This window comes from Macaca mulatta, chromosome 13 (genome assembly GCF_049350105.2).
Source record: "Macaca mulatta isolate MMU2019108-1 chromosome 13, T2T-MMU8v2.0, whole genome shotgun sequence".
In the NCBI taxonomy this organism is placed as follows: Eukaryota; Metazoa; Chordata; class Mammalia; order Primates; family Cercopithecidae; genus Macaca; species Macaca mulatta.
The window spans coordinates 59,966,052-59,992,411 of NC_133418.1; the positions used below are offsets into that span (position 1 = coordinate 59,966,052).

At 39.8% G+C, this 26,360-nt stretch overlaps 1 protein-coding gene across 1 annotated transcript in view; it reads left to right on the forward strand.

The window, feature by feature from the left end:
* Nucleotides 1-9,436: 9,436 nt before the first annotated feature.
* SERTAD2 (SERTA domain containing 2) overlaps nt 9,437-26,360 on the forward strand; it is a 124,193-nt gene continuing 107,269 nt past the window's right edge. Inside the window, exon 1 of the mRNA XM_015112502.3 lies at nt 9,437-10,079. The gene's annotated coding sequence lies outside the window, so the exon portion shown is untranslated. The remainder of the gene's footprint in view (nt 10,080-26,360) is intronic.

Genomic DNA, 26,360 nt, shown 5'->3' on the forward strand with positions numbered 1-26,360 from the left:
CCTTCCTGTAGAGTTCCCTACCTGAGCTCAGGCAAGCTCCTGCATATGAGAGTTTGAGGGCCTTGAAATCCTAGCCCTTAGTAAGGGTCAGAATTTAGTATACTAGTAATATAGCCATTAAGAAAAGCTTCTGGCAGAGACTGGCTTTTAAAACAGCATAATTCGAGCATGGGGTATTCTGAGCGTACCTTTTAACATGCCTACTGGAGGGCTCATAACCTAACAGGGCTGGGAGAAACTTCAAGAACCATCTCATCCATTCCTGTCTTCAACTAGAAAACCCTTAAATTTTTTTTCGGAGAACTACCCATGTATCCCCAGCCTTTTGGTAACTCCATCTGTTCATCAATCCTGATTTCAGGGAGCTATTTCTGATATTTAACCTAAATTTCTTTGGCTAACTCTCTTTTTTCTTCTCATGCTTCTCAACTCTAAATGGCCTTCATGCCTACTGCTTGCTTATTGACACAAAGTTGATATTACAATCACTGTTATTGTTTTATCCTTATGGTTATTATTAGAACTGATAGCATATTAAGAGTTGTACAAAGATACATAAGCAAATATATGTTTAGATCAGTCTTACAACTTTTAAAAATCCAGGACCGTTTGGGTGATTTTTTTTTTTTTAAAGAGACAGTCTTGCTCTGTCGCCCAGGCTGGAGCGCAGTGGCACAATCTCGGCTTGCTACAAGCTCCGCCTCTCAGGTTCATACCATTCTCCTGCCTCAGCCTCCCGAGTAATTGGGACTACAGGCGCCCACCCCCATGCTCAGCTAATTTTGTTTTTGTATTTTTAGTAGAGATGGGGTTTCACCATGTTAGCCAGGATGATCTTGATCTCCTGACCTCGTGATCAGCCTGCCTCGGCCTCCCAAAGTGCTGGGAGCCACCGCACCCAGCCAGTTTTTGTATTTTTAATGCAGACAGGGTTTCACCATGTTGGCCAGGCTGGTCTCAAACTCCTGACCTCAAGTGATCTGCCCACCTCGGCCTCCCAAAGTGCTAGGATTACAGGCGTGAGCCACCGCGCCCGGCGTGTTTGAATGTTTTTAACTTGGAGACGGGGACGTGAGCAGATATGAGTAGCAGAGTAGAAGGACTGTTTTCTATATTTCGGACTGTGGCCCACTCCTCAACAACCATCACTCATCTTGCATCCAGCCTGGGAAGAAAACATATAATCGATAAATGTCTTTTAAACATGCAAAAGGGGAGCAGGAAGGTGATAGTGGATGCTATGAGGGTAGAAACCATGGGGGCCTGGGGACTACATGAAAATCTGCCTCAACCTCATGTGAGAACTGGAAGAAAATATTTGTCAGAAGTGAACTGTAATAATACCTACCTACCCTCCCCTCAAAGTGTCCCAGCTAACAGCAGAAATGAAAAACATGGAGATGTACCCTATAAGGAAAGACATTCAAAGGCCTGGGGCTTACCTGATCTTGTTCTGTTTACCTTTTCTAAAAAATTCATAAAACATTTAAAAAATGTATCCATGTTGCAAAATGTACACTTAGTGCATTACTTCCAACAGCTGTATGTTGTTCCATGACGTCCATTACCTCGTACTTACCCATTGTGCTGGTGATGTATATGCTAAGGTTGCCTTCAATATCTGGCTAGCTCAAGTGCTGCTGTGATGAACACCACCTCAATTGTGGTCACTTATGGACTTGTTCAAGAGCTTCTTAAGGGTGCACATTCCCAGGAGTGGAACTGCTGGGTCATCGGAAAAAATACATTCTACTACATTCTTTATTTCATTAAGTAGTGTTAGTTAATGCTCCAAAATGATTGTACCAGGACTTAACTCCCAATAGCAAAGCAGGAGGATTCAAATTTCTTCCTATCCTAGGCAACACTTGATATTACTCAACTTTCACATCTTTGCCTATTGAATAGATGTAAATAAGTGTTTTTGTGTTTTAATGTACAGTTATCTGATTATAAGTGGGGTTGGATATCTCTTCATCTACTTGTTAGTCTCTCAAGGTTCCCTTCTATAAATTTGCCTGTTCATATCCTTTGGCTATTTTTCTATTGCATTTCTTTTTTTTCTCAGTTATTTGTGGGAATTCTTAATACCATATATTCTAGATATTAATCTTTTGTTGGCTTCAGCCTTTGAAAATACTTTCCAATCTATTAACTTTCTCTAAACTTGTCTATGATATTTTTTGTTGAACATAACAGATGTCATCAAGTTCATCATTTTTTTGATTTTATAGTTTATGCTTTGAGCCCTGTTTAAATGCTTTTCTTCTTTTTTCTACCCTAAGATTACAAATCTATTCTTCTGTCTTTGATTTCTATTAGTTTTATAGTTTTACCTTTTACTTTTAGGTTTTTTGTTGTTGTTGCTAATGTTGAACTCACCTTTGCATATGGTATGAGATACGGGTTTAATTTTATATTTTTCTCACAGTGAACCAATTTCCTCAATATTATCTATGAAACCAAATCTCTGTGTTAGATTGGATTATTGTTCCCAATCATTCTTGTGCTCCTGGCTCTACAATTACACACCTGTGCCCTTTGGCATGAAGTTTTGCAGTACCTTCCACTATTGATGTTCAGCTTGGCCATATGACTTGTTTGGCCAATGGAATGTTAGTGGATATGATGAGAGGAGAGGTGTTAAATGTGTTTGAATGATTTGGCTTGACCTCCTGAGCTGCTGGCATTGCCAGAAGGAGACATGTGGTGAAGACTTGAACCTGACCTGCATCCTGGAGCCAAGTCCAGCTGAATTCAGCTGAACCCAACCAAGTCTTAAGGAGCCCAGATGAGATGAGCTGAATCTCAGTTCATATTCAGACCCATAAGGGAGAAAAATAAATGACTGCCATAAGCCACTGATAAGTTGGGATTATCTGTTATATAATATTATTATTGCAGCAAGCAATAGCTGACTAACTCAACATGATTTCCTCATGGATTTGTGGTGTTACCATGACCACATACCAGATTCTCATATGTAAATGGATTGTTTCTGAGTTCTCTATTGTTTCATGGTTCTGTATGTCTGCTACTCTCAAACATGACCAACTTAGAAAGAAATTCAGTCTTCCATGTGCATTTTAGAGTATGTTTAAATTCCCCAAATCTTGCTACAAGTTTGGTTTGCATTGAATTTATAAACACATTTAGAGATAATTGAGATCTTAATAATGTTACATCATCTTATCCATAAACATTATATATACCTCTATTTGGGTTTCCTTTGAATTCCTTCAATAAATTTAAACATGTTAATTCCTGGATCTTTTATAGTTTTGTTGCTTGTATAAATAGTATCTTTTTTTCTAGTTTGTTAGTGTAAGTGTGAATGAATACTTTCAGTTTCCATGAATTTATTTTCTTTTTCTTTTTTTTTTTTTTTTTGAGACCAAGTCTTATTCTGTTGCCCAGGCTGGAGTGCAGTGGCGTGATCTTGGCTCACTGCAACCTCTGCCTCTGATCCTTCAAGCGATTCTCGTGCCTCAGCCTCCTGAGTAGCTGGGACTTAGGCATGCATAACCACACCAGGCTAATTTTTGCATTTTTAGTAGACACAGGGTTTTTCATCATGTTGGCCAGGCTGGTCTCTAACTCCTGACCTCAGATGATCCACCTGCCTTAGCATCCCAAAGTGTTACCACTGTGCAGGGCCATGAATTGATTTTCTATTTGGGAATCTTGCTATATCAATTGGGATTAGATTTGGCTACAAGTAATGCAAACACACAAACATAAACTAAAATAAAAGTGTCATGATGAGACAGAGGTTTATTCAAGAAATTAAAGAAGATTGGTGGGTAGGTACCTCAGGGCTGGTACTGCTATAGCAGGCATCTTCTGTCTTGCTGCTCTGCCATGTGTGGCTTCCCTATCCAAGGTCAGCTTATAATCTAAGATGACTGCTAACACTGCAGCCATTATGTCTGCATTCTAGGTGACAGGAAAGAGGATGAAGGCACACTTTCTCCCTTTAATGATGTATGCACTACTTCTGCTTACAACCCGTTGCCTGGGACATGACAATACCTAGCTGCAAGGGAGGCTGACAAATGTGTTTTTCTTCTGGTTGGCCCTGTGCCCTGCTAAAAAACCTAGTATTATGGAAGAAGGGGAGAGCAACATCTCTGTCACGTCACCTTGCTGAATGCTTATTATTTCTAGTAGCTTGCTGTTTCTATTGGATGTTTTATGTGGTTAATCATATTACTGCAAACAACCCAAATTTTGTTTCCTTCCTTCTAATTCTTCTATTTAATTTCCTCTTCCTTTAAAAAATATCATTCTGTTAGCCAGAACTTTCAGCATCATATTAAATAGTAGAGGCAATATTATCTTGATCTCAAACTTATGTGGAATGTGTTTAAGGTTAATCCATTAAGTAATGTGCTTGCTGTACATTTTGGTCCTTTATAAGGTTAAGTAAATTTCCTTCTATTCCTAATCTTATACAAGTTTTTATCATTAATAAGTGATATACTCTCTCAAATGCTTTTTCTTAGTCTTTTGAGATGGATTATATTGATAGGCTTTCTGATGTTAAATCATACTTGAATTTCTGGAGTAAACTCTACCTGATTTATTAGGTTTTCAAGATAGAGGACTAGATAGGTGGCTAGTCAGATAAATGCATTCTAAAGACAGGGAAATACGTTTTAAGGTTTCTCCTAGCTCACTGTAATAAGCATGTTGGATTTAGTTTGCTAATATTTTACCTATAATTTTTGCATCTATGTTCATAAGTGAAATGGGCCTATTCTTTTCTTGATCTGTTCTTTTTTCAGATTGAGAATCTAATTTGGCTGTGCAGGTTTAAAAAAAATTTTTTTCCTCTACTTTCTCTTGCTCACAATGGTCTTTTTCTTCATTTGTTTTGTAATTTGGATTGTGAGCTCAGGTTTGCCTAGGCTTTATATATAGAAATTCTATGAGGTCTGGGTTGAATCCTTTATCCTTGATAGAGTATTTGCTTTTGCTTCCTGATCTATGTGGGTAGTATATGTTCAAATCTGTTTAAAAGGAGCTTGGCTCACACCTGTAATCCCAGCACTTTGGGAGGCCGAGGCAGGCGGATCACCGAGGTCAGGAGATCGAGACCATCCTGGCTAACACAGTGAAACCCTGTCTCTAGTAAAAATACAAAAAAAATTAGCCGGGTGTGGCGGTGGGCACCTGTAGTCCCAGCTGCTCGGGAGGCTGAGGCAGGAGAATGGCGTGAACCCGGGAGGTGGAGCTTGCAGTGAGCCGAGATCTTGTCACTGCACTCCAGCCTACGTGACAGAGCAAGACTCTGTCTCAAAAAAAAAACAAAAAACAAACAAACAAAAAAAAAAACGGAGCTTAAATCCTAATTGAGAAGATCAGCTACAATCATATAAATATATAAATAATAATAAAAAGGAAATCTTTTATTATCACATACTGTTTGGTTTTTTGTAAGATTTTAAAAAAGACATGTAACTCATAATCACAACAGATTAGAAAGTAGAGATAAGCAAGAGGAAAACTAGATAGAAATGAACCAAATTCTGCTTATCTCTGACAAACACACTTAAAGTCTCCCTACACGTTTCCTCAGGTTCCTGTTTTAATGTTGCATGTGTGTACTTTTGAGCCTCTCAAATAGATTGTAAGCCATTTGAGTCACCAAAAATCTCATATAGTACTTTGGCTTTTAAATAACCATCACAGCCTTAGTACATTACACTACTAGTACATCACTACTACATCACTAGTACACTACCAGTACATCACTAGTACATCTCACTGTTTGGAAGAAAAATGACAGTAACACCATAATTGTTGAAATTAATACATTGAAATTTGCATTTTGAAATGTTCCCCCATAGAAAAAATTGTCTCTGTGTATTTTGAGATCATAAACTAGTAAGCTTCTCATATATTACAATTCACGGACAATATCAATTACAGTGATTTTTTTTCAGACATATAGAATTTTTATTTGACTTGCCCATACTTCTTAGTGCTGTAGTTATGAGGTATGCTCATGTCATTTATGGAAGACTATTCGCCAGCTTCATCCTCTTTTTTAGGGATCACTCCTTCCCCGCAAGGCCTGTGTGCAAGCAGCATAGGAGAAATGATCACAAAAATGAGATAGAAAATATAGGCTGGGCGCGGTGGCTCATGCCTATAATCCCAGCACTTTGGGAGGCCGAGGCGGGTGGATCACAAGGTCAGGAGTTTGAAACCAGCCTGACCAACATGGTGAAACCCCGTCTCTACTAAAAATACAAAAATTAGTTGGGCGTGGTGGCGCACGACTGTAATCCCAGCTACTTGGGAGGCAGGAGAATCGCTTGAACCCGGGAGGCAGAGTTTGCAGTGAGCCGAGATTGTGCTACTGCACTACAGCCTGGGTGACAGAGCGAGACTCCGTCTCAAAAAAAAAAAAAAAAAATGGGAGAAAGGAAATAGAAATAGATACACATAAGAAAGGAAGAGGAGGAAAGCAAGAAATAAACAGGGGTTCTCAAATTTTCAAAACGAAGGAATAAACAAGGGTTTTCAAATCAAATATTTATTTTAGTATTTTAATATTTTAAAATGTTAATGTTTATTCAAGTCACCTGGGATATTTGTTTAAAGAGCAGATGTCCAGGTAGAGCCTACAGAGATGATAACTCAATAGGTCTCAGCAGACCCAGGACTTTGGGTGTGTCTTCCCTTTAAGAAACACTGGAATAAGGAGAGCACAAAATTAGAAGGCACACAGTAGGTAGGGCCTGGAGACATGCCAGTAACAACTGACACAGGGGCAGCTTCTGCCACAAGATGCTAACCCTAGGTATTTGCAGATCCTCTGAAAGATACTAGTGAATGTCTATTCAGCTACATACTACGTACTACATTCTAGTGTATGAAGAAGATTCAAAATCTTCTTCAGGGTTATTCATATGTAAAATAATACTCTGATCAATTACAGTCACCTGAGTCATGAAATGACCTCACAGTGGAGGAAATAAGAAAGGGGCTTCTAAAATGTGTCATTAGCACATTCTTTTTTTTTTTTTTTTTTTTTGAGATGGAGTCTCCCTCTGTTGTCCAGTCCAGGCTTGAGTGCAGGGGCACAATCTTGGCTCACTGCAACCTCTGCCTCCTGGGTTCAAGCGATTCTCCTACCTCAGCCTCCCCGAGTAGCTGGGACTACAGGCACGCGCCACCAGGCCTAGTTAATTTTTTTTTCTTTTTTTTTTCAGTAAAGACGAGGGTTCACCATGTTGGCCACGCTGGTGTCGAACTCTCGATCTCAGGTGATCTACCCGCCTCGGCCTCCCAAAGTGCTGGGATTACAGGCATGAGCCACTGCACCCAGCCAGCACATTCTTAAATGTAGTTCAATAACCCACTTTGGAAAAGAAGCGAATTTTTCCCACACGAGGGATCTAATTTGTTTCACTTACCACAGGGTGACCTGGCTAAGGGAACACTGTCCACTTTTTGCAAATCATGTCTTGGGGTGAAGACACTGGCCTTCTTGCACTGTGGAATTCCAAAGGAGTTTCAGTATACTGAGAGGCAACACATACACAAGCTGTGTGCTACAAGAAGTTTGTGGTACAGCTCATTTTTGTAAGTGGACTCAGGACTACTGAAAGAAATCATGGAGTAGGGCTAAAATCAGACAGGGAAAAATGTCAGGCTGTATGTCTTAACAGGCCCAGGGGAAGGATCTGTATCCTAAAATGACAATAATCAAGAAAGGTCCCAATATGACCAAAGTAAACCTTTGTGTTCACTTAGTATCTCTCTTCTGAATTCCAGACCACTGTAGGTTTCCATTTCACATATATTTGAAATATATACATATATGTACATACACACACGCGCGTATGTAAAGATTTCGCTCACTTCAAGACTCCAAACCTAAATTATTCCTAGGTTTCTCCAGATGACTCCTTTGTGGAAAGGGGACGTCGGATATTCTAAGTGAATTTGAATAGAGATGCAACGTCTAATTTGCCTTTCCTTAGTTTCTTCACAGAAGCAATTGTCTTTAAGTCTCAAATAACGTGCAGAAATGCACCTGTGGGGAAGAAGGTGGGTTCTTGCCAGTGTATTTGCTTTAGTGAACTTCTCCATTCAGGTTTATTGGTGGTTACAGTTACAGTACTTTCAAGTACAAGGGTGTGGAAAGGGTTAAGGTCTGTAAAATGATTGCTGGACAGTAGCCAAGAAACTGAGAAAAGCCATAGCTCCTGGGAATCAGCAGGGAGGAGAAGATCTAGTAGTGGGTGCTGTGGAGCACTGCCGTCAGGGTTCAAGGTGAGCCAGTGGGAGGAAGAGCAGTGCGGGAGGGAGGGTTGGAGGAAGCTGAGGTATCGACATGCATTTACAGCTTCGCTCATACCAGGTTAAGAAGTGCCTTTTCCAGAAATTCAGTAAAGAAACAGGACATATGCAGGAGCTGTTTCGACCTGCCCACACCCTACCCCGACTTTCCCAGAAAACAGGCAAGCAAGCAAGGGGCAAATGTCACGGCCAAGCCTCCCGCCTACGGCTTCCAGCCTCCTCAGATCCCAGCGCACAGCCCCGCCGGACTTCCCCCGGAGCGGTTTCCAAAAGTGGGCACTGCGTGATCTGATTCACTCCAAATCTGGCTGTCCCTCGGGAGTGGGCTTTGGCCGCAGGGGCTCCCCGGCAGCGCCAGGCAGAGGCTGAGCAGCAGCAGCAGCAGCCGTCTGCACGCAGAGTAAGGAGCCAGCCTCCGCCGCCGCCTCCTCCTGCCGGATCGAAGTAGGCAGCACAGCCAGTCCCTATCGCTGTCACGCAGCCAGCAGCGGGCCCCCGCCCCCCCCGCGCGGCCCCGGCCCTCACACTGTTATTTGCGTGACCGACCCGAGCGGCGCGGGAGGGGAGGGCGGGCCCGGAGAGGCGCGGGCGGAGAGGGGGAGGCCGGCCGCCCGCTCCTTCCCCTCAGGCCGGCTGCGGAAGCCCTCTCCTCCCCATTGGTCACGCGCTCGAGTCCATCACTCCCGCGAGGCGCTCGGATTGGCAGAAGGCGCACTTCTGGAGCGAGGAGGGCCGAGTAACTCCGCGGGTCTCCGGCACCTCCTCCTTTCCTCCACCCCACACTTGAACGTCCACCCACCTCTCCCCACCCCCCACTCCACTGCCCCCGCCCCGCTCGCGGCAGTGTCCTTAGAAGACTCATTGGGCCAGGGGTGCAGCCAGCCGCTTAACGAGCCGCGCCGCCATAGGTCGAGGCCCACGCCCGTCGGAACAGCGGGCCTCACCATTGGGTAGCTCCGCTCCGCTCCCGCCCCCTCAGCGCCTCAGCCTCCCGTCGCCGCCTCCCAGCCCAGCTCTCCCTCGGCCCCCTTACCCCGCCCGTCCCCGCCGCATCTCCCCTGTCCAGCTGGGCGGGGATTGCTGTACGACTCTGTAAAGTCTGTGAGTCACTGCACAACCCATCAATCCAATTAAATGTCTTGAGCGAGCCGAGCAGGCGGTGCTGCCGCCCGCCGCCGCTCGCCCAGCCGCGGCCGCCCCTGCTCCTGCTTGCAGCGCCCCTCTGATCCATGGCTGTCTGTCTGTACTTGTTACGGTGTAACATCCTCCTCCTCCTCCTTCTCCTCCTCCTCCTCCTCGGGAGCCGCTGCAACTTCCCCTCAGCCAGCCTCCTCCTCTGCTTGGGGACTGCAAAGGCATGGGATAGACCCAGAGCCACTTCCCTCTGTCTCCCCTCCAGCCCTCGCTCAATTTTCCCCCCTTTAAATTAAAGTCTGTTCCTCGCTCCTCGTCGTTTTAGAGATTTATTGGTCGGTCTATTATTTCCCCTGATTTTGTTTTCCCTCTGTGGGGCAGGGATCGCAGGGGCCGGTGGGTTTATTTTAGGGAGGGGGCGCTCCATCACCCCACCCCTCCGTTTCTCCTCCTCCCTTTTCGGCCGTGACTTGATTTCCCCGCTCCTCTGCGCTCCCAACCCTCGAACTCACCGTCCTGTACTCGAGTGACGCACAGACACCCCCCGCCCACAGCCCAGACGTCCCCTCCCTCGCTGCCACCCCGACCCGTCTCGGAGCTGGACCGGGTGCCGACTTCTTCGCAGAAGGGTGAGTGCTGTGCTGGGTTGGGTGGGGAGGATCTGAAAAAATGTGGTGGACGGTCCACTGTTGGGGAGGGTAGGGATCAGGTTGTGGGCTGCAGGTTCCCCGTCCGGCATGGATTTAAGGTGGCGACTCCCTCCTTTCCTCCCTCCCTCACTCCCGCTTCCCCCGCCCCTCAACTCCTTATTCACCAGCCTTGCTGTATATCTAGGTATTGCCAGACTTCCACCATCGGGGCATTATAACGCTTATAAAACATTTGGTAATGGCATGCTTTCTGTCTTTAGGATGCTTAGTGAGCAGTGATAGCCACCAATGTGATCCGATAGATTCTATCACCTGCAAAAAGTGTAAAAGGGACGATGGGTACATTTTCTTCTAATTCAAAGTTAAACTTTTATTCAATAAAGGGGAAGCAAAAAGATATTTTTAATTTGAATGCGTAGCGATAGAGCAGCGATAGATCAGAGAAAGACAGATTGTCTAGTGGCATTGCTTAGTGTTTTTATTTGAAAATAGTTTTATGGGTTCCCTATTGAAAAAATATCAAGTCTGTATCAAAGGTTATGAAGTCTTTGAACCTGTTGGAGGAAAGCAAGGTAAGATGGAAATCCAGCTTGACACTTCATCTTTAGCTCACCTCTGTTCCAGGGAGGCATTACAGCACAGAGTTTTAAATTTCTCAGTCACTGGACACAATGGAGCATGTTAAGGATTTGAGAGAAATATGGATTATTTCTCTTTTGATAACCATCTTTTGTGTACTTGATTGCTTGTTCAGCAATGTCATACCACAGAATTTTGTAAAATTTCAATTTGGTTTCTTGGTTGTCCATAGTTCGGAACTACAAATACCTGTCCATATATGCTTTATGAGGATGTTGCCGTATGCATCTTTCATATTTTGTTTGAAATAAAAGTAAAAATTATGAGAAATAGTTGTCAGAATTGGCTCCTGAGGTTGCTTTTTTGAATTCAGCTGTTTTAAAATGGTGTTACTCTTTTTGAGTCAAATTCTGGGCTAGTTGTCCACAAGATTCAAATTAGGCCAAACCAAACATGTTTTGAAATATTAAAGTACAGGAAAGGCCTCTTAATAGTTCATTCTCTCCTTCTCTTTCAGAGTAACCAGAATAAGTTGTTACTAAATTTAATTTTAAAGAATAGACTGTTCCTGTACCAAAATCTGCCAAGTTGCTACAGAAAGATTTCTTTTTAAAGAGCAGAAATGTGTTTATGATCAGTCCAAAGTAGTGAAGTTGAAAAGTGACTTAAATGTAAATGCTGTCTTAAAGAAATGCTTGTCATAAGCCCCAAAACCTTCCAGAGTGTTTCAGGAAGACTTATACAAAGCCTTTTTGAATTAATACATTTTGTCATGTGACCTTTTTTATGAGTGTAAGACTGAATTATTGAAAGACCTCATAGCACAAGGGAGCCATGCTGCCAGAGTTTGAATCTTACCACCATCCCTCACTGGATGTGTGACCTCGGGGACGTTTCTAACCTGGCTTTTGTGAGTTTTGTCCTGTAGATGGAAAGAATGACTTCTCAAGGGTTTGTTGTAAGGTTGCATGAGAGTGCATGTCACAGAGCACTCCATGTTAGCTGCTTCATCGTCACCAGCAGTCTTAGAGAGGTTTCTAGTATAGTGGTTAAGAGTAGGACCTCACGCTGGTTCATGCCTGTAACCCCAGCACTTTGGGAGGCTAAGGTGGGAGGATGGCTTGAGCTCAAGAATTTGAGACCAACTTGGTCAAGATGGTGAGATCCGGTCTCCACAAAATAATTAAAAAAAAAAAAAAAAAAAGAATGGGGCCTCCAGAACCGGATTCCATAAGTTTAAATCCCAGCTTTTCCTCATTATCTTTGTGACCTTGGCCAGGTTAGCCTCAGATTCCTCATCTGTAAAATGGGAATAATAGCACCTACTTTATAGGGTTATTGTGATTGCACAGAATGAGAGTTAATATATGCAAAGATATTGAGTAGTCTTTGGTGCATCTTTGCAAGTTTAACTCTTATGTGCCTTGCATATCTTGAAATATGAATGACTATGTTTTTTAGACAATTTTTTGTGAAGATAAAAATTATTGTTATCAATAAAATAAAATTTTTATCAATATGCCTGATGTTTTATGGGATTTATACTTTTAATCTAGAGTTTGTATGACCCTTTAAGAAATACAGTTACTGGACCAGGCACAGTGGCTCATGCCTGTAATCCCAGCACTTAGGGAGGCTGAGGTGGGAGGATTGTTTGAGCCCAGGACTTTGAGACCAACCTGGGCAACACAGCAAAACCCTGTGTCTACAAAAAATACAAAAATCAGCTGAATGTGCTGGCACATGATTGTAGTCCCAGCTACTGAGCCCTGGAGGTGGAGGCTGCAGTGAGCCATGATTACGCCACTGCATGCACTCCGGCTTGGGTTCCTTTTCTTTTTCTTTTTTTGAGACGGAGTCTCAGTCTGTCACCCAGACTGGAGTGCAGTGGCGCAATTGCGGCTCACTGCAACCTCTGCCTCCAGGATTCAAGCAATTCTCCTGCCTCAGCCTCCCAGGTAGCTGGGATTACAGCTGCGCTAATTTTTGTATTTTTAGTAGAGACATGATTTCACCATGTTGGTTGGGCTGGTCTCGAACTCGTGATCTCAAGTGATCCACCCCTCTTGGCCTCCCAAAATGCTGGGATTACAGGCATGAGCCACCGTGCTTGGTAAGACCCTTTCAAAAAAAAAAAAAAAGAAATTTAGCTATTGAATGAATTGAGTTGATCCCCTTTCATTTAAACTTGCATTTAGAATGTACGTGTCGCTGTTAAAAGTGTAGTACATATCATGCATTTGCTATTATCTGTGGTTTTCCCTACTGTTAAACAGAAAACTCTTTGAGGGTAAGAATAGTATTTCATTTATAATTTAATCTCTAGTGCCCAGTACCTTGTATTTAAAGAAGCTTAATTAATGTGTGTGAAATTAATTAAATAATGCTACTCTCATATTTATAGTAGTTGAGTGACATTATAAGTGATATTGTAGAGAATGCTATTATTTGTATTATTGAATTGAATTTTCACTTTCTCAATTATTTTTGCAAACAGAGAATAAATGAGAGGAATTATAGTATAATTTACTTTTCATTATAGAACTATTTTTTATTTTCAAGGTTAAACAGAAAATAGTCTGAAAAAGTATGCCTGTCATATCCTCCTTTGATACCTGACATGTCCAGTTTTTAATCATAAAATCTTCTGACTCCCACACTTTCTGTCATTAAGTTGGATGTTGTTAATGATTAATAGGAATTATATGAATTGGATTTGGACTGTCCCAAAAATGATATGATGTTATTATCTGTTACAGATTAATAATAATACAGATAATGTATCAACCTAATCGTGTGAAATTTAAAATGGCATCATTTCCTTAGGCACCACATCCTTATTCTCTTTCCATTCAAGAGTGAAACTTTCTCTTGAGTAGACTTAATAAATAATTAGCTATTGAAATAGCTGCACTAAATAGTGTGGCAGGAATCATAAAGGAAGTTATGAAATTAGTAAATAAAACACACTAAACTTTACCATACGCTTAATATGGTTACTCACTTGGGGAATCAATTTTTCAAAACAAGCCAAGTTGTTGGGGCCTACCACCTGCCTCATTTATAGAATCATTCTATTTTACTTGTCAATAAAATCCAGTCTAATTCCTGAGCCCTCTGAAGTTATAAAAAGCCAGAATTATCTTTCATTAGAGATCCTTGGTAATAAAACCTGAATGCTAATCGACTCAGAATTGTTACAGTTTTCCATCACATTGTTAACACTTTTCAAACACATATATGAAATATCTATTACAATGTGAGCAATTTTGTGTATATAAATCTTTGTTTAACCAAATCATCACTTACCCTGTTTAGTTGAATATATTCCATTTTCATGGGCTAAAACAATTAATTTAGAAAACTTGCCCTTTTTTTGTTTTGATACATTTAAAGCAGCTAATCTAAAGTGAAACTCTAAGAAATAATAATTTATAAGCACTTAGAGACTGTACTTAAGTGTTTGGTGTGCAAGATAGACAGTCTCTTTATTTTTCACTTGACGCATTTTAGCATGACATATATTCCATAGGTCACAACTCTTTCTTTCTTTCAGCTTTTTAAAAATAAGGACATTTGGGTATTTATTAGTATTTTACAGACATATATAATTTCTGCAGGTTTTTTTCTTAAACAATGTTTGTTGTGTGCAGTTATTTGGAAAGAAGAGCAAGGAGGGGTAGAAATAACCTTTGAGGCTTGCGATTTCTATCCTTATCTTCCAACATTAGGGACATGGATAACTATCTATATACTTTGTCAGTAATCAAAAGGAGAAGAAAATAACATATGCATTATCTTATGGCGTAAACTCAGAATTAAGGTCCGTGAAGTTCTATACTGAGTGATGCTACTGATTGGCATGTGACCTTGAGCATTACACTTAACCTTTACCACTCTCTCCATGAGTGAAGGCAGTTACCCTCTGCTCACTCACAGAGAAAGTTGTAGGGGTCAGTTGTAAGTGCTTTTTAAAAGCATTTGAGAAGGACACAATGCAAGCAAATACAAAGTAAACATTAGCATTTAGAAATGAATATTTGTTCACCATTATTTAAAAATTGTGATCTTTCAGATTTTTTACCTAATGGGCATTTTTCCTTTTCGTTTTATATGTGAAGAGACTTCTTACTAGTATGCTCACAAAAATATATATATGGTACTTTTTAAAGAAGCAGTGAACTTTGGTTTAGCTGAATGGGGTTTTAAATGTTAACACTGAGATTTTGGTACGTCCTGGGTTATAACAGATATTGATGTTTTTGAGAACAAACTTCAGGTATCTGAGAGTTAATACATTTTATTAAGTTAAAGTTTATAAAACTTACACTTGCATTGCAGGAAAACATGTTCAGACTTAGATTCCATTAGCAGTATATTCAAATAGAAAAATTAATAATATTATTTACTTTTAAATTTCAAAAGGATTACTTGGCTGTGGGACCTCTCTTGTTTTATTATTTATTTTTATTTTTTTGAGAAGAATGGAATCCCTGGAAAGGACCCTTCTTTATACTCATTTTTTTTTTAACCTTGAATGCAGTCAAATATACATTATTTCAAAATATAGTGGCTTGGAGGATTTAATTTATTTTGGCTAATTTTGTATTTCGGAAAGCTAGGGAAGGCCCTAGCATTATATACATTATATACATTAGCATTATATACATTCCTTTGAATTCAGTTTTATGTCTCTGTGATTATTAGCAGAATTGTCACAACCTCATGATGTTACTCACTTTTTTAAGTGAAAATGAATTTCTAGTGTACTCAGAATAACAACTATTAAAACAAGTAAGACATGTAAAGAAATATTATTTCTTCTAACTGACATTAAGAAGAGTGAATAGTGATCCTCAAATGTGAGGTTTCTAAGCAGAAAGCAACTTTAAAAAACATATTGTCCTTACGGTTCAGTAGCCAACCCACTGAAACTTAGAATGATCAGTTTTCTTTTTGAATTTAAAGTTCACATTGATGTTTATAATGTGTTGTGTGTTGGCATGTATAACTCTTTGGTATTGGATATTTACCTTTAACATACTACATAAAATGACGAAACTAGTCTACCTTTTGTTTAAATTTCATCTGTTTTTCACACCCTTCTTTTTGTTCTTACATTGTATTTCAGTTTTCTTAATATTTCCACATTTTTCTTTTCTTTTTATGTACCATCTTCCTCATTTTACTCTATTCTGTCCTCCTCCCAAGAGTCATAGGAATTCTTTTTCCTTGATCATAGCAGGTTTTTTTCTGTTAGCTCCCTTTGCATTTGCCTCTATATAATGTATGGAGTAGTGGTTTTTATTTAGTTTAGTCTGCTTTATGAGACTGATGGAACGACTTTCTCTATAGAACATTTGTTTTGCCTTGTTTCAGAAGATGAGCTCTCTAATCATCTTATCTACACAAACTTAAGGGACTACGTCATAAACCTAAGACCAAGTTTTAGCTTGTATGAGGTGGTAACAAGGGAAAACTGTAACATGTTTATTATTTGCTGATTTTCTGTTAATCTATTTTATGTGGAGGAGCCCACAGATTTTTTTCTTTTCACGTTATCTTGAAATGTTTCATCCAAGCTTTTTGTTTTTGTTCCATGTCTGGTGCCCTGGTGAGCTTTGGAGACGGTGTCTGCCATGATCATTACCACCTGACCACAAGGAGGGTGGCTTGCCTGAGAACATCACATTAGCCGGGATGAGCAGCTCCTTTGTTTTGTTTTGTTTTGTTTTGTTTTGTTGTTAGCTCCTTAAAGCCAGGCAGAACATCAGACCATGTCCACTGTGAGATTTTCCAAGGTTCACCATTGTGGAATGATGAATGTTCTCTAGTAAAGTAACCATCAGCTTCATTGTCTTCTATGGCTTCAACTCAAATGAAATGTATGCCTTTGAGTTAACTTTAGTTTTGATTTTAAGGGTTCTTTTTATCTGGAAAATCAGAGTATAAAAATAAATTTGTATTTTTAAACATAAAAGATTTACATAAAAATCCTGTAAGTAAAAAAGTTTTCGTAAGGACCAAACTTCATTGATCTGGAGAAAATATTTAATAGTTTCTCAAAATATCTGACATTATTCAGACATCAGTAGTAGAAAAGTTTTAAATTTGATTAAACAAAAATAAATTCTTTCGATTTAAAAAGCAAAGTCTATTTTTACTTTTTATTAAACAATTTGAAAACAAAATTAGATAAACTGAGTTTTGGAGTTGATTAAATAAGAGATTTCCCAGAAATGGTACTTTATAAAATCTATGCCTCATGGAAGAAGTTTGATCTTTTTTATACATATGCATCCCATTTTGGGCTTCTGTTCATTTACTCATTCAGTTAATTCAACAGATATTTAATGGGCACTTACTATGGGTCAGCTACTCTTATTAAACACGTATGATATAGCGGGGAAGAAGAGGGATGAATATGCTTGCCTTTATGGAAATTCCAAACTATTTTGGGGGTATTTACAGCTTGTTGTCTACTTTTTGGAGTAGTTATAATTAAACATTGTACAATAATGACCTGAAAAAAGTAAGGATTCTTTACATGGATTTTATGCCTGCTGACTTGGTATAAAAGGAATCCTAAATCCTAAAACAAAATTTCACTTAAATGGACAATTTTTATATGAATTTGAGTTGAAATATTAAAAACAATAATGCCAGTAGTTTCCAACAGAAATCATGAATCATCCTCATTTCTGAACCCTGGAAAACCTTACAGTGGACAGAGTCTGAAATTTCTCCTAGGTTTTCTTTATACTTTTAAGTTGTTTTCTCCTATTGCTTTGTTTTCTTTGTAATAGAGCCTGAGAAAAATGGTAACACTGAAAATTGCACAATGGAAATGGAGTCCTCTCTGCTGTATTGCACAATTAGCAAGAAAATCTTAAGTTTTCTTTAGTATACATTAAGAACTAATTTTTTGTTTCTGTGATCGTACTATGTAATTTCCTAAACAAACAAACAAATAAATAAAACCCTTAGGGTTCATTTCCACCTCAAATATTGAAGTAGATACACCTAAGTATGCAGTACAAGTAGCATTAATACAGTATAACATATAATGATTTTCATTAATTGTTTTATTTTTATTAATATTTAATACATGTCCCAAGTGCTTGGGGGTATCAGAGACTAATAATAAGACATATGGCATCTGCCTATAATGGTGTTCACAGTCCAGTTAGAGACAAAAGAGCCCCATATGAAAATTAAATCATTTATATTAGGCAATATGTGATTTCGCTTAATGGGAAGTCTAGGGTGGACCACTACAGTAAGCCTAGTCTTGCACCAAGTGAACTTGCCTTCTAGCAGAAGTTCTATGTGGCCTTCCTGGGAACCCATCCTTCCTTTTAAGTCTGGGCAAAGATGGTTAGCAGGCTTTCTTTTTGTCCCTGGACACTTAAGGGTAGAATAGTCTCTGTGCAAGCTGTTGCAGTGGCTCAGCAAGAGAGGGGAGGAAAGGGGAATGGAGCACGCATTCCACCCATTTACTACATTCACTAGCTATCACCTTGGGAGGCAAAAAGTGCGCCTGAGAATAGAATATATGGACACAGTATGGATATATTTTAGTTTCTTGAGCATAAAAATTATTCAAGACTGGGCACAGTAGCTCAAGCTTGTAATCCTAGTGCTTTGGGAGGCTGAGTTGAGAAGATTGCTTGAGGCCTGAGGTATGAGACCAGTCTGGCAACGTAGCAAGAACCCTGTCTCTGCACAAGAAATATTAGTTCTAGGTGGTGGTGCACACCTGTGGTCCTAGCTAGCTTCTTTGGAGGGGCTGAGGCAGAAAGACGGCTTGAGCCCAAGAGGTCAAAGCTGCAGTGAGCTATGATTGAGCCACTGCACTACTGTTTTAAAAAAAAAATTATTTCATAGCTTTGAGAAGCCTGATACATCAATATGGGCCCCATGGACAAGGGGAGTTCTCTGAAAAAAAATGGAAGAATCACTGGAAGGGTTAAATAAATCACTGGAAGGGTTAAATAAAATGTGGGTTGGAGGCTTTTGACAGTTACTGAAGACACTTTCTTCCTCGGTTTTTCCTAGAGTAGCCCTGCCTACAAGATGGGTGTCCTCCAGACCGAATATGACAAATTTAGGAAGTTTGCATATATTGCTATGATTTATAGATACAATCTCTCTGAATTGTTTTGCTTTGGAATTAGCTGAAGTTCCTGATGTGTGTGTGTGTGTGTGTGTGTGTTTAAATCCTCAAATGTAATGTTATGTGACTGTGGCTTTTGTTTTCATTTTCTTGGACGTTTGAAAATATTAAGAATCTCTGTTTTATAGTACAGGTGTTTGTTTATTTGGAGCTAAATCTAAGATAGGATAATACAATGTATGCTTGTCTCTTATATTTAAATTAGGGCAAAAAGGCCGGGCACGGTGGCTCATGCCTGTAATCCCACCACTTTGGGAGGCTGAGGCAGGCGGATCACCTGAGGTCAGGAGTTCGAGAGCAGCCTGGTCAGGGCCTGTAATCCCGGCTACTCGGGAGGCTGAGGCAGGAGAATTGCTCGAACCCGGGAGGCGGAGGTTGCAGTGAGCCAAGATCGTGCCCCTAGACTCCAGCCTATGAGACAGAGCGAAACGCTGTCTCAATAAATAAATAAATAAATAAATAAATAAGCGGAAAAAACCCCCAAAGTCTCAAAGTTTATCTGTTAACAACAGTATTCAGATACTTATGTGGATACTTCCTTTAAAAAAAAAAAAAAAAGATAACCTGTATGAAAAGTTTCTTTTCCTGAAAACTATTTCTCCTAGAACCATCACTCAATCTATATGATTCAAAAAGCCACCAAAGGTGTTAATTATGTTAATTATCTAGAAAGTTGTGATGGTTTTGAGGGTGTATACATGTCACAGCTTATTAAATTGTACATTTTAAATATATGCACTTATTATATATCAATAAAACTTTTTAAAAAGCCAACCAGATTGTAAGGTATATTTTCAGGATAAAATACTTCTTATCTTTGGGAGGCTGAGGCAGGTGGATCACCCGAGGTCAGGAGTTCAAGACCAGGCTGGCCAACATAGTGAAACCCCGTCTCTACTAAAACTATAAAAAAATTAGCCGGGTGTGGTGGCAGGCACCTGTAAATCCCAGCTACTTGGGAGGCTAAGGCAGGAGAATCACTTGAACCCAGGAGGTGAAGGTTGCAGTGAGCTGAGACTGTGCCACTGTACTCCAGCCTGGGCCACTGAGTGAAACTCCATCTCAGAAAAAAAAAAAAAAATATATATATATATATATATATAACATATATATATAATATATGATGTATGTTTATTATATATAATATATATTACATATGTTTATATATTATATATGTTTATATTATATGTAATATGTATAATATATTTATATAATATATATTATATATATACACACACACATTTCTTATAATAGGTATTTTTTTTTTTTTTTGAGACGGAGTTTCGCACTTGTTGCCCAGACTGGAGTGCAATGGTGCGATCTTGGCTCTCCTGGGTTAAGCGATTCTCCTGCCTCAGCCTCCCGAGTAGCTAGGTTTACAGACACCCGCCACCACTCCCAGCTAATTTTTTGTATTTTTAGTAGAGACAGGGTTTCACCATGTTGGCCAGGCTTATCTCGAACTCCTGGCCTCAGGTGATCTGCCTGCCTCAGCCTCCCAAAGTGCTGGGATTACAGGCGTGAGCCACTGCGCCTGACCAAGAATTATATTTTTAAAGTTTGTTATTTATTTTTTATTTCTTTATTTCATCCACCCTTTATTCACCTGTATCTTATACCCCAGAAACACATATTTAAAGTAAGAAAGACAAATAGAATTAAGGAGGCCTTTGTGCCCGTTGAAATTTAGATATAGGACCTTAGAGAGCTTTTTACCATATGTAAGACTCAGTGGAGTATCTTTAAGTAATTTGCCCACATTTGAATTTGGAGAATTGCAGTTGTGTATTCTTCAAGGAATCCTTTTCTTATAGTTTAACAGATTATGACTCATCTTTGGCAAGGAGTAAAGAGCATGATTTTAGTGAGGCTTTTTCCTCCTCTTTTCTTTCTTTCTTTTTTTTGGAAGAGGTTAAATGGCTTAATGCTTTTTAAATATTCCTTTTTCTCCCCCGCATGTTATACATTAAATTTTGGCATGTTGGGCCATAGACTCTATGAACAGATTTGTTTAGGGAAGAACTAAGTTTGTTCCATTGTTCTTGCTTCTATGGTCTTCAGCACAGTACAGATATCTTAATATAAGTTTGTGAATTGGTAGTTTAATGTTAATCAAATATTCCTTATGCTGCCCAGTATATATATCAGGTAAATTTCTATATGTATAATATCAGGAATTTTTTTTTTTTTTTTTTTTTTTTTGAGATAAGGTCTTGCTCTGTTGCCTAGGCTGGAATGCAGTGGTGTGGTCACTGCTCACTGCAGACTCAACCTTCCAGGCTCAAGCAGTCCCCCCACCTCAGCCCCTCAAGTAGCTGGGACTACAGGTGTGCACCGTCACTCTTGGATAATTTTTATTTTATTTTATTTTTTGAGATGAAATTTCATTCTTGTTGCCCAGGCTGGAGTGCAATGGCGCAATCTCAGCTCACTGCAACCTCTACCTCCCAGGTTCAAGCGATTCTCCTGCCTTAGCCTCCTGAGTAACTGGGATTACAGGCACCCACCACCACATCCGGCTAATTTTTTGTATTTTTAGTAGAGACAGGGTTTCACTGTGTTGGCTAGGCTGGTCTTGAACTCTTGACCTTCAGGTGATCCACTTGCCTATGCCTCCCAAAGTGCTGGGATTACAGGCGTGAGCCACCACGCCCAACCAATTTTTAATTTTTTTTTTTTTTTGTAGAGATGGAGTTTCACCAGATTGTTTAAGCTTTTCTTGAACTCCTGGCCTCAAGCAATCCTCTTGCCTCAGCCTCCCAGAGTGCTGGGATTACAGGTGTGAGCCACAGTGCCCAGCTGAAGCTTTTTTATTGTTAGAATTAATGCCTATGTTAAATTTAGAACATTGGCAAATTTTCATGAATTAAAAAAATAGTCTACTAAAATGATCAGAGTTGTGTTACTGGGGTTGGGGCTATCAGGGCATTAATGAGTGATTTGAAAGCTCTAGTTCTTTTTACAACACTGGCAGGACACGTTGGAATCACATATGTCCAGGCCACAACCCAGAGGTGAGGCCCTGGGTTATTGTAATGTACAGCCACACTGTGCTTTATGATGCTGTCTCTCATACCATATTCCCCCATACCCAAGCTTTCTATCATAGAACTTTTCAGACATGTAGAAGACCTAACAGTAATTCAACAAACACCCATATTCTCTCTACCCAGATTCAGTACTTATTAACCTTTTGTCGTATTGGCTTTATGAGTCTGTCCCTCTTTCTCTGGGTACTTTTTTCCTGTACCATGTAAAAGTAAGTTTCAGACATCGTGAGTCCCTACCATCAAATACTTCAGAATACATATTCTGAGAACAAGGACATTTGCTACATAACCACAATGCCATTATCACACCTAGGAAAATTGGTAATAACTTGGAATGCTTTTCAAAAATTCAGTTCATTAAAGACATATGAATTTATATCCTACTAAAAATTAAATGCATATGAAGTGAGAAGTTTCACAGAATATGGAATTCTGGAAATTGCTGGTAAAGATATGCATTTCTTCTCTGTGTTTGCAAGTGAGGCCACTACTTCAAACATTTTTATGAGGTAAACACATTTTCTATGTTTAGTGAGGTAAAATCTTTTCTAGCTTTCCCAACTCATGATCATAGCGATGAGAAGAAAGAAACATTTCTCAAAGTTCATGCCGCAGTGTGGTTTCGTGGGAAAAGCTCAGTCTTAAGTCAGAAGGAATAGTGTTGGTTCAAATAGTTGCTCTGACCCTTCACTGCAGGTGACCTTGCAGAAGTGAAGGTCTTGTATCAGTTAAGATGCTTTTAGAAGCTGCCCTCAAGCTCGCTGGAATCATCAGGAAATGTATTCTTTTCACAAAAAATTCAGAGGCAGGGCAGGCCTCAGGGTTGGTCAGTTCTGGAGCTCAGGTTCTGAGTGTCTTTCTGCTGTGCCAGGCTCCTTGTTGGCTCTGACTTTGTTTCAGCTCCTTCCTCCAGCTGGGTTATAGCCATACATCACCGTATTGAGAAGTCAGAAACCTCTCCACAGGATGGACTGTCAGTTTTCCTGTCTGATTGGGCATCTCTGCTCACTTCTGGGCCAGTAACTGTCTTCAGAGAGCATTCTGCCCTGGATGGCTTGGACTAACCTGTAAACCTACCCCTAGAGCCAGGATGGGGTTCACTTAGGGAGAGGAAAGGAGGAATGGATGTTGGGTATGTCTCTAAGACTCCATTTTCTTTGCGGTAAAATGGGAACAATGGTATCTACCTCTATGCTTATTACTGACATAAAATAAGTAAAGCAACAAACACAAAGCTGATGTTTACTAAATGTTAATTCCTATTCTTTCTTCTCTCCTTTCAATCTTACATAAAATCCCATCTTCCTTTGATGCTGCCACCCTCCATACTAGTAAGCATTTGTAAGTAACTCTCCCTTGGCTGGTCTCCTACCTGACCTCTCACCTCACTATCTAGGGCATAGCATTTCATGTGAGCTTTGCAAATTGGTCAGACCTTCCATTAACCTATCTTGCCCATCTTATTTTTTTCTTATGTATTTCTTTTTTTTTTTTTTTTTTTTTTTTTTAGATGGAGTCTGCTCTGTCGCCCGGGCTGGAGTGCAGTGGCCGGATCTCAGCTCACTGCAAGCTCCGCCTCCCGGGTTTACGCCATTCTCCTGCCTCAGCCTCCCGAGTAGCTGGGATTACAGGCACCTGCCAACTCACCCGGCTAGTTTTTTGTATTTTTTAGTAGAGACGGGGTTTCACGTGTTAGCCGGGATGGTCTCGATCTCCTGACCTCGTGATCCACCCGTCTCGGCCTCCCAAAGTGCTGGGGTTACAGGCTTGAGCGCCCGCTTCTGGCCTTATGTATTTCTTTTAAATTTTTTCTATAATATATCCCTAGAAACATCTTATGTATTTCAACTTCACTTGATGTTTTTCCAAAACCAAGGACGGGAAATTGTTAACATTGTGTACAAGGCCAGGCATGGCAGCATGCATCTGTAGTCCCAGCTACTCCAGAGGCTGAGGCAGGAGGATCACTTGAACCCAGGAGTGCAAGAGCAGCCTGGGCAACATAGCAAGACCCCATATTTTAAAAATAACACTTAAAAAAACTGTGTGTTGTACATATTTATCAAATGTGAAGAAAAATCTCTTCAGCTTTACTGTCCATAAAAACCGAGTTGAAATAGATTTCCCCCTTTATGAAAAGAAAACCATGATGACCCATGAAAAGGTAAGCAAAATAAAAAGGTATTTGAAATATAGTAACTTATTTGTGCAGGACAGACCAGGTCTTTGATATTTTAGGAAAATCTAGACTCACCACAGTAGTGTAGCTGCTCCAGTTTCACCAGAATTTCCTTTAAAAAAAAAAAAATGTCTAATTCCAGTCTGGTCAAGATGGTAAAACCCCATCTTTATTAAAAAGACAAAAATTAGCCAGGCATGGTGGCAGGCGCCTGTAATCCCAGCTACTCGGGAGGCTGAGGCAGGGAATTGCTTGAACCTGGGAGGTGGAGGTTGCGGTGAGCTGAGATCACACCACTGCACACTAGCCTGGGTGATAGAACAGGACTCTGTCTCAAAAAAAAAAAAAAAAAAAAAAAAGTGTCTAATTTGCCAATACATTTTTTTTTTGGATTCTTTGGTCTTGAACCCTCTCATACCTACTGCAGGAGAGAGTCATCTTCCAAAGACATGTTTTCCAATACTGTATGCGGGAACAAGGGAGGGTCTTTGTTCAGGCATGCCCTTTTCAAAATAGAGAAGGATTGTCATATTTTTCCCCCTGTGGTATTTCTAAAGCACTTCTGAAACACCTGTGACTTCCTGCAAAATTGCCACAACCTAATTACATGAGATGTTCTTCCCTTTTGGATTTTCTTCCAAAATGACAGGATCACTCTTGAAAGAAAGTTATTGATCCCTGTTGACCCCTGTAAGTAGAACGTTTAATTCTGCCGCCCTCCGTGGCAAGAGAATGGAAGAAGGGTGAGAAGTCTGATCTCTCTCTTGACTTGGAAGATGCTGAACCCTGGCTTGTTCCTTTCTGTTACTTTTTTTCAGTGTCTTTAATTTTTAGATTTAGTGTTGAGGTAGCTATTGATCTGTTAACTCTGTAAATACTGAAAATACTCAGATTTTGGATGGTTCGATCCGTAATTCAGAGCTTCTGCTGGCATGAATCTTTTCAGCCAGAGAGATGTTTTTTAAAGGAACTCTTTAAGTGTGTGTTGATAATTCTAACACATCTCAAATTAGGTTCTATAATTGTAATGCTGCACAATGAAGGCAAAGCTCTGAGATAAATTATAATTTTATTAAAGAAGCCAGAGAAAGGACATTGTGGCTATAATTTTGGTTAAAATTGCTGAGTTTTGAGAATAAAAAAATTTGAAATTCATATTGCATTCCTTGAAGTGCTATTGGTTATTTTTAAGAAGGATGAAATATGATTATAACTTATGAAGCTTGGTTTCATTTGAGCACATTTTAAATGTTAGTGCCTTGCAGAAAAGTTTTGTGGACAAGATTCCCTTTGCTGTGTAACAAATACTTTTACTGTTGAGCCAAGGTTTGCTACTAATGGCTCAGAGGCTGAAATGAAAAGTGAAATGGCTGTTGTTTCCCATCTAATAGCTTGATTTTGTTTTTATTTCCACTACCCAGTGTTTAAAAAAAAAAAAAAAAGAAAGCCAAGATCAAGATCCAAAAGCTCAAACAAACTAACATTTAATTTCCCAACTAGAATAGGACTGGCCTTGCCGTGACGTGAAAGTCTTGTATGGGAAACGTTTATTCACGGCTGCGCAGTTGACCATACTCATTGCTGGATCAGGGTGTATTCTTGTCTTCAAACAATCAAGCAGGTAAAAACCAATTGAGACTAAGCAGTTGGACTGACTCAATTTCTCTTTTTCCTCTCTGTTGAGAAATGTTTTAACTGTGTTTCTTGCCCCTACTTCTTGGTCTACCTGAGAGAATAGAACAAAAGTCTAATTAACAGTGGATTGGAAAGCAACAAAGAGTCCAGAGTGTGTTATCTGCCACTTATTACTGAAGGTTTATACTCCAATGATAGAGCAATTGCTAGCGCTTTGTCTTTATGTTTGCTTCTTTCTTAATTCTGTCATTCCTGTGTACTCTCTTGGAGCTTCTCATGGGCAAGATCTACAATTTCAAGTTGTGTGCAATGGATTTTAAGGGCAAACTGCAATTGTTCCAGGTCATTTATTGTTTTCTTTTTTCTTGAGGAATTCTTATTCTGACTGAAAACTGCAGCATGACCAGTGAAAAATTGTTGACCAGCTAAGGAAAATACATTTACAATAGTTTTTAAAAACTATTTGGAAAAGAGATTATACTTGGAGAAAATTTGTCTGTACTTTGGCTAAGTCCCTAGACATAAGCTTTATTGTGTACCAGGTCATGGATCCATCTTTCCTACCTTAGCATGAAATCCTTGTGGTACAAAGACACTCTTGTCTCCTCAGCATTGTTGTGTTCCACTGCCACTAATTTCAC